Below are 14,348 nucleotides of genomic sequence, written 5' to 3'. Positions count from 1 at the left end.
CTATCCTTGACATCTCTCTTGAGTTGACTGTGCGCACGTGTGGGTGACATCTTTGGATGACTGGAGTCAACTAGATGAAGGTGGCCAAGTTAACTGGCCACCTTTCCTCATTCAACCTCAACCATCTCGTTGCTATTGCATGCCTTCTAATTACACAAATGCAAACAGAGGAGTGAGTTAGCTACTTACATGTGATCCAAATTCACTCGTTGTGAAGTGCTGTGGCTCTCTCTCTTTGTTGCATCCTTTGGTTCCTTTGATGCATGATGCTTTATTGCTGATGTGTGGTTGTGCTTTGTGCAGGTTTCTCTCTGGCTGGATCTGATCTTCAGGTGTCTTCTTCAACCTTCATATTTGCACCTTCTTGTTGTTGATGCTGGATTTTAATGGGATCAACTGCAACATGAATTCCTACAGGAGCTCCTGTAGATGCTTCTCCCTTTGAAAATTCAGCTTCATTTTGTGCCTAGAGTTGTAAGGATGATGCCAAAGATGTAGATAGAGATGGAGAGGTAATGGGTGGCTTCAGGTGAGGTGGATGGTGCTGTTTCTTTTCTCATTTTTCTATTTATTTCTTTTTCCTAAAAACTATTTTTTCTGTGTTTTTTTTCTTGGGTAGGAAGAAGAATGATGCTTGGGATGTGATGCAAGCTTGGAAATTATGGCAAGGAGATTTGAAGACTGCAGGAGGATTTATAGACTTTTTATGAAGCTTCCCTATTCCTCAAACTGCTTTTTATATCCATTTCTGGCTCTCTGTAATTCCTACAGGAGCCTCCTGTAGAAAACACATTTTTTTGGAAAAGAAGCACAGTGAGGTGAAAAGAATGCCAAGAATGATGGGTAAAGGTGTGGGAAGGTAGGATAGGTGTTGGTATTGGTTCTAGGGCTCCCTTGGCACCTTCTGCTGCTTCCTATAGTCCTCTTGCAAACCTGCAATGCAACTAGAAATTCATTTTTTTTTTTTGAAAACAACCAGGGTGCCTCTAGGAGGTTTTCACCATAATTGCCTACCCTGGGTGCCTCCAAGGTGTTATCGGGAAATCTAGTGTCCACTCAGAGCTTCTAGTCCCACAAAGACTGGTAGCTATCTTAGAAACAAACAAACTAAAACCACTTTCGTTTTTCTTTATGAAAAGTAGATAAGAGTGGAATGAAGGACACCAACCTCAGTCTTGTGCTTGGTTCCTTGCTTGATTCCTCTCCTTTCTGACAGATCCTTGCCACTTCTCCTTTGTCTACCCAGCTTCAAAGAGCACCTGTGGAATCAAAGCAGCATAATACTATCGAAGAACAAAGATCTACAATCATAAACAATATAGGACCAGATATATATTAACCACACAAATGCATATATCATCAAACATACAAGAATGTGGAGGAAAACTTGAATAGCTTTATTAATAATCAAGAATAGAAAAGAGGATTACAACCAATTGTTCTAACCCAGTGTCATCCTCCAGCATGAAAGCCCTTCTTTCACCTCATGAAAAGCTTAGATCACCCAACACTATGATATTCCAACAAGAAACCAACAACACTTCCTTACAAGATGCAAAATTCCAGCCTTTGGATCTCTGGGATGAGGGATCCATATATAGATTATTGCAAGGCGGTGATTCAGCTTCTGTGATTTTAATTAGTGTCCTCTCTCTAATAGTTCTTGATTCCACTTGGAGATTGATGATCTCTTACTCATCCCTGGGCGAATTCAGAGAGGCAAGTGTCACAGGAGAAGTTTCTGGAAGATTCCATGATCATCCACCTCGCAAACTGTCTCTACCATTTGTCCACTCTCGCCCATCGCACCCCATAGAAGGGATTTTCAGTATGCATCGCACCTCCCGTGTGCATTAGGTGGGATGCATCACACTTTGTCCGTGGAGCAGGTGAGATGGTCCAGTTTTGACCAGTTCTGAGCAGTTTTCATGGAGAACTTTTGGGAGATGATGCAATCAGCTGCCTTTGTTCTTTTAGGGTATGGAACAACACTTTTAGGGACTTAGGAGACCTTGGTTTATGGACATGTTTGATTGGGGTTGCAGTGCCCAAAATATTCTATAACAGTTGCCCACTAAAGCATGAGGTCGTTAATCTTTTGATGTCCGGTGAAATGCTTTATCATGAGGATCTGAATTTTTTTCGAGCTGGAAGGCGACCTGTAATAAGATACAATACAATACATTATCTTCATAATATTTTTCATGATCGAGCTGAGTCGGGCATTCCCATGCTCAGCTTTATAAATCATTTTCATGTACACAGGATATACAACCGTCTGTGAGGGAGACTGATGATTCTGATAGAGCCATCATCCTTTGATTCGGATGATCATTTGTGCAACAACAATGTACATTTGATGTCTTTATTTTCCTGAATATATCGCAGCTCGGATGGATGAAACTAGATCTGGGGTCTTCAAACTCGTTCAATCTTCACTTGGAGTACAAGTCGATCCATGTGAAAGATATTCTGGAGTCGAACATGGACAGACATCGCCTGATTACCAACCAATGATGTAAGTTGTTAACAGGTGTGAGAGGAATCACCGATAATGATGATGACCCTCAAGGTACTACAGTACAATTCACGTGGTGTGAATAAGGGACTTGGTGTCGAACACCATGCAAAATCTTTCGGTCGAAGGCCATTGATGTAAACCTATCGCCGGAAGCGAGAAACTTGCCATTAAAGCATGCAAGCTTCAAAGTACTGAAATGGTTGTCCCTAAGTCGACTTCTTGGATAATGAGCTAATGTCGACAAGAAGTGACCCGCTATAGGAGGGCCTTAACAAATCCCACATCTACGACATGGAATGGAGTAAATGATTTTGGAGGTGAAAATGATCTGATGATACAGGGTTCAGGGTGGCAGTCATGAAAGAATGGAGCGTGAATGTATTGTTGTGGATGAGACACAGGTGAATTCTCTAAGCGACTTCTCTTGAACATACTGGCAACACTGACATGATGGATTGGTAGCGTTAACCCCAAAATGTGGATGGTGTGATGGACCAATGGTGATGTGACCAGTGAACGGAACAACCCAACCCGACTCGGATACGGAGTGAAAGTGTCATGTTCAAGAGCGACTTGCTACCAATAAAGTTTCTTCAAGTTTTCTTCCCAATTTTTCCCCGGTCATTGCTGACCAGTACCTCTTTATTTTTGTCAAGCTTGAGGAGGATAACATATGCTTTTTCTATGATTTTCCCTTCGGGAAAACCCATCGCTATATTTTAATGATCCTAGCGACAGTGAAACTCATTCTTGTCTGTATGGACAAGTTTGTCGCTATTCGGTTTTAACAAGTTTAACGACAAAGATAACTCGGTCCTTTTCAATTTTAGAGAGTCTGAAAAGGGACGTAAAGGAAACTTCAATAATCCTTTTTCGTTATGTAATCCCTTAAGTCCGAAAAGTATAAAATAATACGAAAAGGATGAATTTTTGGTAATTTTAACGAGCCGAACAAGACAAGCGCTCGATCTTTTTGTGTAATAATCCCTCAGGTCCAAAAAGATTAAAATCTAGAGGAGGGATAGCACTTCTGGTCACTTTAACGAGCTGGAGAGGCCAATTGCTCGGCAATCTTTTCATATTTTACGAGTTAGGTGAAAAGAGCTTAAAGGAGACTCATTTTTTAGGAACGAGTGATAATTTCGGGTAGCAGCTGATTCCAGGTACAGTTTGGAATTTTCCAGTCATGGCAGTGTCACAAGGATGGCTAATAGGATCACTCTTCGCAGCTATTCCTCAAAAGGGGTAAACAATTAAATGGAGATGAATGATCAGCTAAAACAGAGTCGAGGTGATGATGAGAACACGACCAAGGCTCAAAAGCTGATGAAAATGCATTCACAATGGATATTTACCAGAAATTGGTTCATTTTTTAATGAGATTAAACTCTGGGGGAACGTTTGCTCATTGCTTATGTTTAATTTTTAACAAGCTTGAACTCCACATAAAAACTACTCATGATAATGGTCATTGATTTAATTTCACCATTAATCACTTTGTTCCTTCAAAAGGTCGTACCGCCTATTCAATTGCTTCATCAAACCGATTAGAAATGGACAATATATGTTTCAAAATGAGTTAAAACACTAACATTTTACTCAAATTACGTGAAAAGTAATTTAAAAGTGGTTTTTTACCCCTCATTTTACCATTTAATTTGAACTTTGGTTTGTTGGAGCTCTGGAGGTGCTTTTCCCCCTTGATTTTCACCTGCTGATTTCAGGGGATTCTCTAGACGATTCTCGGCATTGTCTGGACCAGGTAGGAGCTAAACCTAAGCTCTTCAGTTGCATTCCTTCCTTTTTGAATTCTGTGCATGTTTCCCTGTTTTTCTAAGCCTCTGGGGTTTGAAAAATTCACCCTGGCTCCATCGCACCCTTTCTATATGGAAAGGTGCAATGCATCCTAGCTTGGCCATTGGCCAGTAGGGATGCATCCCACCTAGTACACTACTGGGGGTGCGATGGGCGCGAGAAGGGAAGTTTTTGCACTGTTTTCTCATGGAATTTTTGCCTTTTTTTTCCAAATCAGGATCCTGACTCTACTCTTGCTTGTTTTGCAGAGATTTATCGGAGCAAAATGGTTGTTACATGGCGAGAACGTGAGCAGGAAGAAGAGGACATGCTTTCTCTACATGATCTAGTTACGGTAACCGCACTGCGGAACTGTGGCCTGTTCAAGTTCTTCCGCATTTCTAGCATGAGGCAACAAATCAACTTGTTGCAATATTTTCTTGATGCATGGCATCTTACCAACTAGGTGTTTCGGATCAGAGGAAAATCTATCCCCTTGACTGTCATGGACATCTATTTTTTGACCGGTTTATTGAGGCGTGGTGCCCCTGTTTCACTATTAGGTTCTGCCCGTGGGGGCGAATCCGTGAGAGATTATATTCGCCAGTTTTGCAAAGAGGGATCTCAGCCGAGTAGGGATGGAAAGATCAACATTTGAGATGTCGATGACCGGTCCTTGAGGACCATTCTGTTCACTTTTACTAGACTAGCTGGTAGTGCGGCTCCTCACGTGGCTAACAGGTCCTATATGCAGTACGCCTTGGAATGCCTTGAACTGATCCGGATTTAAACAGGAACGCAACAAATTACAGAGATAACCATATACACAAAGATGCAGCGGAAATAATACTTCATTTCATTAATGGAAAATACTGAAATATGCTTACAACCAGAAATGGAAATAAACCAGCTAGGGCGATGGTAGCTTATCTCTGAGAAGAGATGTGATGGCTACATGCCTCTGAACTGTGTTACAATGAGGCTCGAAGGCCTATTTATTGTTGAGAAACAATGGAAAACCCTTAACATTCCAAAACCTAACCCTAGGAGATGAAACGCCAAACTGTGGGCCCCGTTTGGGGTAAATTGGTACATCAACTTCCCGGGGTCGTAACTTTGGCATATGATCTCCGTTTGACACGTACAATAGCTCATTAGAAAGATCTATCCGAGCACTATCATTTTTGGAACAGGAAACATCGAAAAACATCATTTAGGCCCTCAAAACGGCTCTGGAAGTTCAGGACCCGAAAAACTGCTAAAAATAGTAAGTTGTGGTACAATTAAGGAAACTGAAAATGCTGAGAAAGACAATGGTGGGGGTCCAGGTGGACTTGGCAGGTGGCCACCAATATCCACCTGGATCATTCCTCCCCCCTTAGGAAGCAATGGTCCCCATTGCGTTGAGCTCCTCCATGAGATGAGGAAACTTCTGCTGAACTTGTTCCCTGGTGAGCCACTTGCCCTGCTGAAGGAGTTGGCCTGCTTTGACAACTCGATACAGTTGGATATTCTGTTGGCGAGTGTTCTTGATCTGTGTGTCCATGATCCAATCAGTTGCAGCTTGTTCCATGCAATCTGGATTTAATTCTGTGGGTTTGAGCTGTTCTGCAATGTCGGATGTGTCTAGCAATGGTGGAAAGTATGGCCGAAGGCGGTCCACATTGAACACTGGGTGCAGGCCAAGGAATTGGGGAATGCTGAGCTCAAATGCATTGTCTCCCATAGCCTTAGTAATGGTGTAAGGACCATATCGGAGTGGTCTCAATTTCTGATAGGCTCCAGTAAGGCGTTCCTTTTGCAAATGCAACCAGACTTTGTCGCCCACCTAAACTTGTGTGGCACCCGGTGTTGATCATGTCGCTGCTTGTACTTGGCATTTGATTTCTCAAGAATGTCATGGACCTGCTGGCGAATATGTTGGATGCGCTCAATGAAGCTGGTGGCCTTATCTGTTTCGGACTGGACATGAGCTGAATTCATGTGAGTAGCTGCAAGTGGCATGGCCACATCAATGGGGCACAGTGGCTGGAATCCCAAACCCACCTGAAAAATGCTATGGCCAGTGGAGCTGTGAAGAGCTCGGTTGTAGATGTGCTGAACATAGGGGAGGATCTCGTCCCATGTGCATGGATGCTTTGAGTTATACATGCGCAGAATGTGCACAATCATCCTGTTGACAACCTCTGTTTGGCCATCAGTTTGAGGATGGAAGGCTGTGGACTTCGTGAGTTTGGTGTCCAACATTGACCAGAGACTGGACCAAAATGTGCTGAGAAACCGACTATCCCGATCTGAGATGATAGACTATGGGATCCCAAAGTGCACCCACACTCGTTCAAAGAAGAGTTTAGCAGTGGCTTCTGCTGTGATATTCTTCTTGCAGGCCACCATAATGGCCATCTTCGAGAACCTGTCGACGACCACAAAAACACAGTCATTTCCATGCTTAGTGGAAGGAAGGCCTGACATGTAATCCATGGAGATGGATTCCCAAGGTCGACTAGGGGTAGGCAACGGGGTATAGAGGCCGTGCCTCTTAATGGTCGGTTTGGCAATGGCACAGGCAGTACATGATCAGATGTACTTCCCAACATCCTGTCGAAGATTCGGCCGATAGAAATAATTTTGCAGTACTGCCACTGTTTTCTTGACCTCGAAATGCCCAGCAGCCCGACTGTAGTGTGCTTCCTAAATCATCTTGGCACGCTCGCTTGAAGGAACACAAAGGTGACCGGGGTGGCATAATAGGGCATCCTGGAGGTGAAAATCTGCAACATGCCGACCCTCCAAGAGTGTCTGGTATGTGTGGCCGAATTCTGGGTCGCTTTTGTAGAGAAGTGGCCAATCAGAAGTCTCGTGCCCACAAGAGTTGAGCACGGTGGTTAGCACCATGATCGGTGGCCGACTGAGGCAATCTGCAACATTATTGGTGCTGCCCTTTTTATACTTGATATTCAAGTGAAACTGTTGCAGGTATGTAGACCACTTCTGATGGCAATCATTCTGCAATTTCCCTTGGGTCTGTATGAACTACAGAGGTCGGTGGTCTGTGTGGATGACCGTTTCCTTCCCCAAAATGTAATGCTTCCATTGTCGGCAGGCCTGTACAAAGGAATACATCTCTTTATCATAAGTGGGGTACTTCCGGACTGTGTCTGAAAGTGTTTCACTGTGATATGCCACTGGATGTCCATGTTGAGTAAGGACTGCCCCAATAGCATAGTCAGAGGCATCTGTATCGACCTCAAATGGTTATTGTAAATCTAGTAACGCGAGCACTGGTGCCATGCAGAGGTGATCCTTCAACTCCCTGAATGCCTTCTGTTGAGATTCAGACCAAAAGAATTTTGCTTTTGCCCCGCCCTTGGTGACTTGACTCAAGGGCCAAGAAATATGAGAAAACCCCAACACAAACCTGTGGTAGAAGTTGGCAAGACTTAGAAAGCTGCGGAGCTCTGTTAGAATGGTTGGAGAGGGCCAATCCCGAATGACTTGGATCTTGGCTGGATTGACATGCACCCCCTGTTCATCAATGATGTATCCCAGATACTGAACCTGGGTCATGCCAAAAGTGCATTTCTCCAAGTTGGCACATAGCTTGTGTTTCCGCAGTGTTTGGAGAACCTGTCGGATGTGGTGGAGGTGCTCTTCCCAACTCTGGCTGAAGATCAGAATGTCATCCAAGTATACTACTACAAAGGAGTTGGTGAATGGCCACAAGATGTCATCCATTAGCCTCATAAAGGTTGCAGGAGCATTCGTCAATCCGAAAGGCATGACCAACCATTCGAAGAGGCCCTCCTTGGATTTGAAGGCAGTCTTCCACACATCGGAGGGTTCGATTGGTACCTGGTGACATCCTGACTTCATATCGATCTTACTGAAATATTTCGCCCCCTTTAGTTGGTCTAGGAGGTCATCAATCCGCGGGATCGGGTACCTATTACGGACAGTGATCTTGTTCAGCGCCCGATAGTAAATACAAAGTCTCCACGTCCCATCCTTCTTCTGTACCAACACGATTGGGCTTCCACAGGGGGATGAACTCAGACGGATGTGACCTTTCTGCTGGAGCTCCTAAATCTGCCTCTTGATTTCATTGTTCTCCAGAACGGAGCGCCGATAAATTGGTCCATTGGGTAGCGGCGCACCTGGGGTCAGATCGATGGAGTGCTTGACTTGACAGTGCAGAGGAACCCCTATCGGGGAGGTGAAGATGTCCACGTACTCCTCCACAACCTTGTCCATTTGTAGTTGTCGTGCAGAGGGACCCCGTTTGGAGGCCGCGACCACTGTCTTCTTCTTTCCTTGAGGGTGTATCATCAGGAAAACAAATTTCCTGGTTTTGGAAATGATCTTACTGCATTGTTTTGCAGTAATCAAAGAGATGGCGGCAGGTGGTGCTACCTCTGGTATCCTGAACAACTTAATTCCCAATGTAATAATAATAGCACGGGGCCTTGATTCATACACAGCATGTCGCTTCCACAAGTATGGTTGTTCTAGTAATACATCACAAACTTCAAGGGGAGAAATGTCACACAATACCTCATCCGTGAAGGGCTTGATGTTGTATGGAAGGTGACACTGTTGGCTCACGCGAAGATCTCGTCCTTGGTGAAGCCACCCAATGGTGTATGGTTGTGGATGTGCTGTGGTCGGTAAGCCCAACCACTTCACGACCTCTGCCGAAATGAGGTTCTTTTGACTCCCACTATCAACAATGAACTGTATCGGGGAGCCCTTTACCCACATCTAGGAGTGGAAGAGACGCTCCTCCTCCTCTGGATCTTCGGGTTCATTTTTCTGGATCTTTGCGGTAGCAACAGTGACACTGGGATCCGCATCAATGATATGCTTCCCTTTTTCATACCCCTTATCGGGTTCTGACTCAGAGTCGGAACATGCATCTGATTCTGAAACCTTTAGCTCAACCACCAGTGACTGCTTGGCCAGACACTCACTTGTGTTGTGAGTGGAGCTCTTATGGAACTCGCACCATTTTCCAGTGTCCTTTCTCGGCTTCGCGGCGCTGTTCTTTGCTTGCAGCTTCGGCTGGTTGTCTTGGGCTGTCCCGCCTTGGCTTTGTCCTTTGTTCTGTGGTTTAGGGGCACCTTTCCCCTGCTTTGGATTCGCAGATCCAAAGTCTCGCTTCTTTTGTTTAAACTTCTGCTCGACCTTGACGGCATATCGGTATGCTGCACCGAGCGAGGGGATGTTTAGGAATTGTATTTCTTCCTGGATGTACTTGTGCAGGCAGCTACGGTATTTGAGTATCAAATGTTGCTCCGAATCCTTGATACCCAACTTTGTGCGAAGGGTATGGAAAGGATTGGTGAACTCCGGCACGTCTTGGTCCCTTCCATGCCGCAGCGTGGTCCACTTTATGTATTCATCCTCATAGCTTCCGACAAGGTAGTACTGCTCCTTGATGGCATCCCGGAATGAATCCCAAGTGGGTGCGGCTGAAAATAGTGAGCCAGTACTTTCATCCTTCTGCTCGCAGTAGGTTTCCCACCAGTCCTTGACGTGGGGGGTTGCTTTGAGAAGAGCAAAAACAATCTTTTCCCGACTCGAAAATTCATGAACAGAAAAATAACCCTCTAGCAGATTTAACCATTTATCTATGGCATCTGCGTCTATCTGACCCTCGAATATGGGGATTTCAAAATTAACTTGTACCTTAAAGGGTGTGGCGTTTCTAGAGTAGCTGCTGGAAGCCGATGCGTTGCTTCTGGGTAGCCACTGAAGGATCTGGGCAAAGCTGTCCATCATCGCGTTCTGTTGTCGCTCGAGGGCTTCTTCAAGCAAGATTTTGATGGGATCTCCTGCCCCCTCGTCTTTCTTCTCGTCCGCCATGGGAGGTCGTCGGGATTTGCAAGGCTGGTCTTGCAAAGGTTCAACCAGTTCAAGCCCTAACTCCTTATATCCCGACCTTGTTGGGGACATGCAAAGAAAAACAGAGAAAAAGCAGACCGCTCTGATACCACTGATCCGGATTTAAACAGGAATGCAACAAATTACAGAGATAACCATATACACAAAGATGCAGCGGAAATAATACTTCATTTCATTAATGGAAAATACTGAAATATGCTTACAACCAGAAATGGAAATAAACCAGCTAGGGCGATGGTAGCTTATCTCTGAGAAGAGATGTGATGGCTACATGCCTCTGAACTATGTTACAATGAGGCTCGAAGGCCTATTTATTGTTGAGAAACAATGGAAAACCCTTAACATTCCAAAACCTAACCCTAGGAGATGAAACGCCAAACTGTGGGCCCCGTTTGGGGTAAATTGGTACATCAACTTCCCGGGGTCGTAACTTTGGCATATGATCTCTGTTTGACGCGTACAATAGCTCATTAGAAAGAACTATCTGAGCACTCAAAACGGCTCCAGAAGTTCAGGACCCGAAAAACTGCTAAAAATAGTAAGTTGTGGTACAATTAAGGAAACTGAAAATGCTGAGAAAGACAATGGTGGGGGTCCAGGTGGACTTGGCAAGTGGCCACCAATATCCACCTGGATCATGAACCAAAGGTGTTCAACTGGTGTGACGTGGTACTCCCTGTGATGAAAGAGCAACTAACTAAGGTAAAAAATGGAAAATTGAAGAACTTCGGCTATGGTTCTATTTTGACCGCTTTCGCCTTGGAAAAGATCCCACTGATGCAGCCGCAGTACATCTCACTTGGCTTACCTCTACCGACTGAGCCACGGATGCAGAGATGGGTCGACCTTATGGCCCGACATGCTGGTCAGCCATAGATTTCCTTTTCTAATACCTTTTTTGAGTGGTTCAAGTGTTAGGAGATGGTTTTTTCTGAGTATCCATATGCTGGTATGGATTTCCGGGGTGACCCAGATTTGGTGCTGCCGGTTGGTGAGCAGTGGGGTGTTATTGGTAAATTCTCTGACCATATCTCTGTTCATCATTTATTTTTATAATGTTCTCATGATTTATTCTATCAGGACTACTCAAAACTCATGTGCTCATGCAAATGTTGGACCAGATCGGCTGGTAGTACGTCTGAGAGTACCAGTTGCTACTCCAGCAGAAGAGGATATGGAGAGAGCTATCCTTCGTGACCTTGATGTCGTCAAGACTCTTTCAGAATTGTAGGATCAGGTCGAGGGCCTCACTCTTGGTATTCTGGATGTGAGGACTGACGAGCTGCCCCTGAGGTTGCAGCGACATACTACTGGCGTGCCGAGTCGATGGACTAGGCTTTTACACATGATTGCACAGGCGGTGACTTGTTACACCAACATCATTAGACTAGGGTTCCCCCTAGTATTTTGAGTTTTGGGTCATTTGACCGATTTTTTCCTGATTACAAAACATTATGTATGAACCATAAACAGTTATATATATATTTTTGATTTTCGGAGCTTTATTTTGGTTGAGTTACGTGATCTTGATGCAAATATTTGATGAAATGCTTCTTTTATAAATGTTGCAAATGTCTATCTAACACATAATTTTCCAATGAGTCTGTTAATGTGTTTAAGTTTTTGGAAATATGTTGATATTGAATAGAATCAAACTGCCTTTCCAAAATCTTGACCCTTAGGAACATTCGATAGATAGCTGGATTCCGTATGGAGTAGATACTAGTGAGCTGTAAGATGACAAGTTGTGAGTCTAGCCTGACGACTAGTCGGCGTATGCCACGCGTAATGGCATCAGAGAGGAGCTCTATCAACGCGCTATACTCAGCAATATTTTTTGTTGATCGACCAATACATACCCCTCTGAAACTCACTAACTCGCTGCTTGGATCAAAGATGGCCCAGGTTGCAGAAGATAGGTTCCGCGAACTACGACTCGCTCCGTCGGCATATCCAACAAATGATTCCAATAGGTCCAACATCTACAACAAATGTAAAAGTGGATCACTTAACCAAAACAATTACCCTTAGTGAAAACAAAAATGTAACAAAAGAATATGGGTTACTATCTTGAGTCAAGCATAGTAACGCTTAAGGTACAACCCGTTGTGAGGTTGCGCCAGTGGAATCCCATCATAATATACTAACTCGTAGGCTCCTTTTGCTAATACATGTTTAACAATATAGGGGCCCATCCATAAGGATTTGAACTTACCTGCTCCCAATTTGTCGGATTCCTAGTCGTAAAGTAAGACCAGGTCACCTTCTGAGAAGACACGGGGTTTGACATTCTTGTCGAACTACGCCTTGACTCGTTTCTTATGGGCTTCGTTAGCTAAAGTGGCATCACGACGGGTTTCATAAAATTGGATCAGTTCCAAGAACCGAGCCTCTTCTTCAGAAGTTTCGGGGAGAAGGTCGACCGCGAGTTTGAGGGACGAGATTTCACATTGAATTGGTAAGATTTCTTCCAGGCCATACACCAATTGAAAAGGTATAAACCCGGTTGCATTTCTCACCGATGTCCAGTATGCCCAAAAGGCTAAGTACAGGATCAGGTGCCAACTCCTTTTATGGACTCCAATCATCCTTTGCAGCATCTGCTTTAGGACCTTGTTGATTGCCTCAACTTGTCCGTTAGCCTACGGATAATATGGAGTAGAGCTGTCGTGGGATAGCCCTAACTTGGCAGCCAACTCAACCATCATGTGATTGCGAAAATGTGATCCATGATCTGTGACTATGGCCTGTGGAACGCCGAATCTGGAGACTACATGATTGAAAAAGAAGAGGGCAGCCGTTTCGCCGCTGTTGTTTAATGTAGGCATCGCCTCGGCCCATTTGGTAAAATAGTCTACTGCGACTATGATATACCCATGCCCCCCGGCCGAGGTGGGGTTACATGTCATGAAATCTATGCCCCATTTGGCAAATGGCCCAACAGCAACTACTGGTTGCAGAGGTGTGGGTGGTATTCTAGTTTTTCGATCAAAGATTTGACATGCATGGCAACTTCTGACTGCGGTTATGCAATCTTTAAACATTGTTGGCCAGAAGTATCCTACTCGTAAAATCTTTTGCGTCGTAGCATAACCAGATTGATGCCCCCCACACGCGCCTGAATGGCAATCATTCAGGACTTTTTCGGCCTCCTCGTGGGTGAGGCACCTCCTCAGAACTATATTGACACCATGACGGTAAAGTGTATCACTGATGATCATGTACTCGTTTGCTTGGTATCAAATGCGTCGTTGCTCCGAGTGGGAGGTATTAGACCTATATGTTTGTGTTTGGAGATAGATTATTATGTCTCCATACCACGGATTGCTTGAAAATATTAGAAAAAAAGATTCATCCACGATTGCTTCTTCTGATGTTTCATCGTTGGACGACGATGGGAGATCGCATAGAAACTCTGCGAAAACCAGGGATTTCTTCGATTTGGATTTTATAAATTTCAGATCAAACTCATGTATAATTGCTATCCATTTTGAATATTTCCCCCCCCAGCAACTGTAGCGACAATATATAAGTCATGGGGTTGCAATCTGACAAAATGGTAGTTTTTCGAAAGAGGATATAGTGTCGAAATCTCTGTATCGCTTGAATAGTTGTGAGAGATAGCTTTTCAACATAGGAGTACTTGCTTTCTGTATCATTTAAGTTTCTACTTAAATAATATATAGGATGTTCAATTCCATTGTCTTCTTGAACTAAAACCATTGCGATGGTTGTATCCACTGCAGCTAGATATAGGTTAAAGTCTTTTTAATAATCAGGAGTGTACATTAATGATGCTTTTATTAGGGATTCCTTTAAAGCATCAAAGGAAGCTTGCGCGACCTGATCCCAGATGAAGGGTACTTCTTTTTTCAATAGATGAGTATAACCTTTAGCAAGTTCGGCATAATTTGGAATGAACCTCCTCAGAAAGTTTACTTTCCCTTGGAGCTTCTGAATCTGAAGCAAATTAATGATTGCCTCAACCTTACATGGGTCGAGACGAATCCCATCCTTTGAGACCACAAATCCAAGTAAATGACCATAACTGACATAAAATACACATTTGTGTGGATTGAGTCGTATCTTGTAGTGTCGGCAACGTAGAAATATCGCTCTTAAGTGTTGTAGA

The sequence above is a fragment of the Pinus tabuliformis genome, chromosome 5_2 (genome assembly GCF_031772625.1).
Source record: "Pinus tabuliformis cultivar Carrire ecotype Pingquan chromosome 5_2, CPIR1, whole genome shotgun sequence".
Classification (NCBI taxonomy): domain Eukaryota; kingdom Viridiplantae; phylum Streptophyta; class Pinopsida; order Pinales; family Pinaceae; genus Pinus; species Pinus tabuliformis.
This window is presented reverse-complemented; position numbering follows the sequence as displayed.